Source organism: Pteropus vampyrus, unplaced genomic scaffold (assembly GCF_000151845.1).
Source record: "Pteropus vampyrus isolate Shadow unplaced genomic scaffold, Pvam_2.0 Scaffold241, whole genome shotgun sequence".
Lineage (NCBI taxonomy): Eukaryota > Metazoa > Chordata > Mammalia > Chiroptera > Pteropodidae > Pteropus > Pteropus vampyrus.
This window is the reverse complement of record NW_011889022.1, coordinates 620098-624588: the sequence shown is the minus strand read 5'-3', so window position 1 is coordinate 624588 and position 4491 is coordinate 620098.

The following is a 4491-nucleotide window of genomic DNA, read 5'->3' as shown; positions in this document are numbered from 1 at the left end:
GTCCAAGAGAAAAACCAGGAAAAGATTAAAAAAAAAAAAAAAAAGAATAGGCGATTCTCGGAGGAGACAAAACAAATTGCTCCTAAACGTATAGAAAGACACTGGGTCCCAGAGGCCGCGGGGATGGGGAAGCACGGAGCACGGGAGGGGGCTGCGTTTCCCACGGTGGCGGAGGGTGTGTCGCCGGCGAAGGGGCAGCAGGTGCAAGGGGCCCGGGGCATCGGGACAGCGAGGCGGTGGGTGGGGCGTGACCACGGCCGAGGCGAGAGGGTGGCCAGGGAGGGTGGCCAGGGGCGTTAGCGAGGGCCTCCTTGGCCAGTGGGTTTTACTCTGGACGAGATGGGGGGCGGCTCCGTGGCCCGCCGGCCCCCCATGGACCCCCACCCCCGGGTCTGCCTCGCGCAGGCGCAGTGGCGCTCACCTGCCTCTCCCGCCCCCGCCCACACGCCACGCAGACCGTGCGTGGCCTTATTCCCACCGAAGCGCGCAAACCCGTTCATTCCTTCGCCGGTTCGTCATTCGTCAACGTGGATGGGTCACCCAGCCTTTGTTTCTGCTGTGGCCTGAATTGTGTCCCCCCCAAATACCTATGCTAAAGTTTAGCCCCCAGGACCTCAGAGTGTGACTGAATTTGGAGATGGGGTCTTTAAAGAGGCAGCTAAGTTAACATGAGGTCTTAGGGCAGGCCCTACTTCCACGTGAAGGCTGTGCTTACGAGGACAGGAGGTCAGGATGCAGACTCACAGAGGGACGGCCTCGCAAGGACACAGCAAGAAGGCGGCTGGCTGCACGCCCAGGAGAGAGGCCTCGGGAGGAGCCAGGCCTGCCCACACCCGGGTCTCAGACTTCCAGCCGCCAGGGCCGTAAGGGAATAAACGTCCATTTGCACCCACGCGTGTGTGTGTGTATGTATAGGAGGGCCTCAGCTCGGACACATGGCTGCCCCGTTGACCGCGGGACAGACGCTCTAAGTCACGGTGGGAGCGACGTCTACACCACGCTTCCAGCTTACAGGACGCTCTCATGCTCCTGATTCCATTTGATGGGAGCAGCAGCGAGTGTAGCACGCTGGGCAGGTCGCAGGTGCTCTGCCCGCAGACGGGGAGACAGGCCGGGGTGCTGTCCAGCCAGGCTCAGAGCCCCCACGTCACCGAGCATTCAGGAAGGACAGCCCTCTGCAAGGGGGTGAGGGCGCTGGGACCAGAGAAGAGGCGTCGAGGCCCTGCCTCCCCACGCAGCCAGGCGGCTCCGGCCTGGCCCACCGCCCCTGCGGTTTCGGGGAGCACAGCCCCTCCCCTCCGGCCCACAGCTGCTCCTCGCTCAGGGTTTCCTGTCGTATTGCCACCCAGGGCCGGGGTTATCTGCCACCGAAGATCTCCCATCTGCGTGGCTCGTACACTCAGCCGCCCGCCCCCACTTGCGGTCCTGAGCTGCACGCCCCCGGCCCTCTGCTGAGAGCCCGGCCCGGAGCCCGGGGGTGGCATGGATCTGCTGCCGGGTGGGGGCCTGGGCTCGGAGGGGCTTTGTCCCAGACGTCAGGGAGAACTATGCTGGGGTCCCCCGGCGAGGCCGGGGCCGGGCCAGTCCCTGGGGCCTGCCTGGGGTGGGCACAGTGACCAGGAGACATCTGGCTCTGGGCCGCCAGGCACACGTGCAGGTGCCCACAGCTGCACTGCCCCCCCAGTCCGAAGGCCCAGGAGGCATAAACTTGCCCAGGCTGGGCCACCAGCCGGGCACCCCTCCTCCTCCCCTCCTCAGAGTACAGGCAGGAAGTGCGGGGGTCTCTCCGCTGTCACCAGGGGGACCCCAGATGTTGTCAAAGCTGCCACCCTCAGAGCTGACAGCTTTCACTTTGGAGCCCTGTAGGTGCTCGGCTTTGGGCTGTCTGGGCAAACGCGCACCACGTGCCGGCCACTGGAGCTCACGTCCCCTCTGCGTGGAGCGCCAGGGTGTGTACCAGATGGCCTGTGCCCGCGGGTGTGTCCTCTCCTGTCCCACCCAGGAGCAAGGGGCCACGTGGTGAGAGCCGCAGCCGGGGGCATAGGGACTGCTCGCTTTTTCTGGTTCTCTCTGACTTGAGCTCATCAGGTCCCATGACCAGAAATTCATAAAAAATACAGAGAATTTTGACGTAGAGGAAGAAAATGTCGGATGGCCAGGTCCCAGGCGAAGAAGGTTTCTCACCCCCCTGGGCAGGCAGCGGGGCCGTCTCAGCCGTGCCTCCCGCTGTGCACGGGGGCCTGGTCGGACTCACCCCAGCTGTGGAGTTCAAGTCTCCGATGTGAGCCCAAGGGCTCTGACCTTTAACTCCCACCGCCACCCCCCCCACCCCCGGTTTTCACGTACACTCTGCCCAGGGACCGCTGCCTTCTAGGGGGCTGGGTCTGGAAGACTCTACGAACGCGCCCAGCCCCGCCAAGCATTTGCGGACAGGGTGCCCCAAAGATGGGCCAGCAGGGCCGTGCGGCACCCCCACACCCCATCTCTTTCATCGGAGAGACCCCCGAGGGAGCCCCGACATTGACGGGGCGGGTCTGCCTGTGCTCGTCTCGCATTTCCGCTTGTGGACGTGTCATCTCAGTGGACGTGGCGGACCCAGCGTGGGTGTCCAAGGGGCCTTGGTTTAAAGCACCCTGATGAGGGGAGTCCTGGAACCCCGCCGCTTCATGGCCGAGGACCAGCTTGCTGGGGGGCTGGGGCTGCCCGGGAAGACCTCCCCCACCTGCGTCTTGGGGGATCGGGGTGGCGGGTGTGCGGTGCCGGCTGGGGCGGGGCCTGGGGCTGGCTGGGTGCCTTGCGCGGCTCCAGCCCTGTCTCGGCACTGTCCCCTGCCCCTGGTACAGCCAGTGTCCCCTGCCCCTGGTACAGCCAGTGTCCCCTGCTCCTGGTACAGCCAGTGTCCCCTGCCCCTGGTACAGCCAGTGTCCCCTGCTCCTGGTACAGCCAGTGTCCCCTGCTCCTGGTCCAGCGTCCAAGCTGGCCGCCAGGGAGAAAACGCCTCACGGTTTCGTCATGGGGCAGCAGCCACAGAGCGTCGGATTCCGGGACCCCACTTTCCCCGTCGTCCCTGCGTGCAGGGCCCTGGGCACAGGCACCAGTGCGTGGGGCGGGGACGTTGCAGCCTGCGAGGGGGGAGGCCGGGAGGGCCTTTCCTCACCGAGGGGCACCACACGCTGTAACCAGGGCCTCTGTCCTGCATTTGACTCAGGCCCACGCCAGGTAGCCGGTCTGCTACCCAGACCAGCATCCTACGGACACCTGGACGGAGGTGGGGCCGAGGTGCGCCCGGGGCTGCCAGCCTCCGGGGAGGGCCTGCCCCCTGCTCTGGTAACAGCGTCTGTCACACTTTTCATCTTGACAACCTTTTACTCAATTTTCAAGACTCCGCACAAATGTCACCTCCTCTGGGCAGACTTCCGTCCTTCCTTCAGGCAGAAATGACCTCCCTGCACTGGGCGCCTGTGTCTGTTCTACAGGGTGCCCGGAAGTTGGGAATCATGGGTGGAATTTATCGTTAAACCGAACGCCAATTACTTTTTCTAATAACACATCCAGTGTCTCTCCCTTCAACCTTCAGACACCTGTTCAGGTGAAGTGCCTCTAAATTACAGAAATGGAGTCAGTCATTAACCTTGTAGAAAAGGTTCAATACAATATTCTGTGTTTCCAGGCCTTTTGCACACTCTGTAATGTATTTCTTGTACTTTTTTTCACATTAACGATTGGATTCTGCTTTAAATTTAGAAGAACTTTCTGATAAGGTGTCTGGAGGTTGAGGAAAACTGTATAGAGCCTGTCGTTTGAATACATAGCTGACGTTCTGTATGAAAATGAATTAATGGTAACATTTCGGACTTCACAGACCCTGTCGCTCTTGACATGCTTTTTACTTATTATTTGATGACAGATCTGTTCCGCCAAAAAGTAAACCTCACGAGGCCTGGGACGTGTCTTACTCCTCCTTCACCCTCCGATCTCCAGCTGGTGCCAGTGCGATGCAGGTGATCGCGAGGCTCCGATGAGTGCGTAGATGACACATTCAGGTCAGGTTCACTAGGGCGGAGCCCAGGGCGACCTGCCTCCCTCATTCCTGAGTTTTCAACTCTTTCCCTAATCCCCCCAAAAGTTTAACCAGAAGGAATAAGATTAGGACTAAGCGCCTTGTGTCCCAGGCGTCCTAGAGAAACCGGAGCGGGCGTCAGGAAAGCCTGCGTCCTGCGGGGAGGTGCGGGAGCAGAACCGGCCCCCGCGTCGGAGCTGGGGCGCCAGGGGCAGGCCCGCGCGCGCCCAAGCCTCCCGTGCGGGTCGTTTGCGGCCTGAAGCAGGGCAGAGCGGGAAGGCTTTCCTGGAGGGTGTGTTTGTCAGACTGGCAACCCTCGGTGTGCCCAGCCCACGCCTGCGAGCACTCGCCTGTGACGTACTTGGTTCGCATGGATCAAAAGCCCCACAAAGCCTGCCACCCCTGCAGCTGCGGTGCCAGAGCCGTGCTGG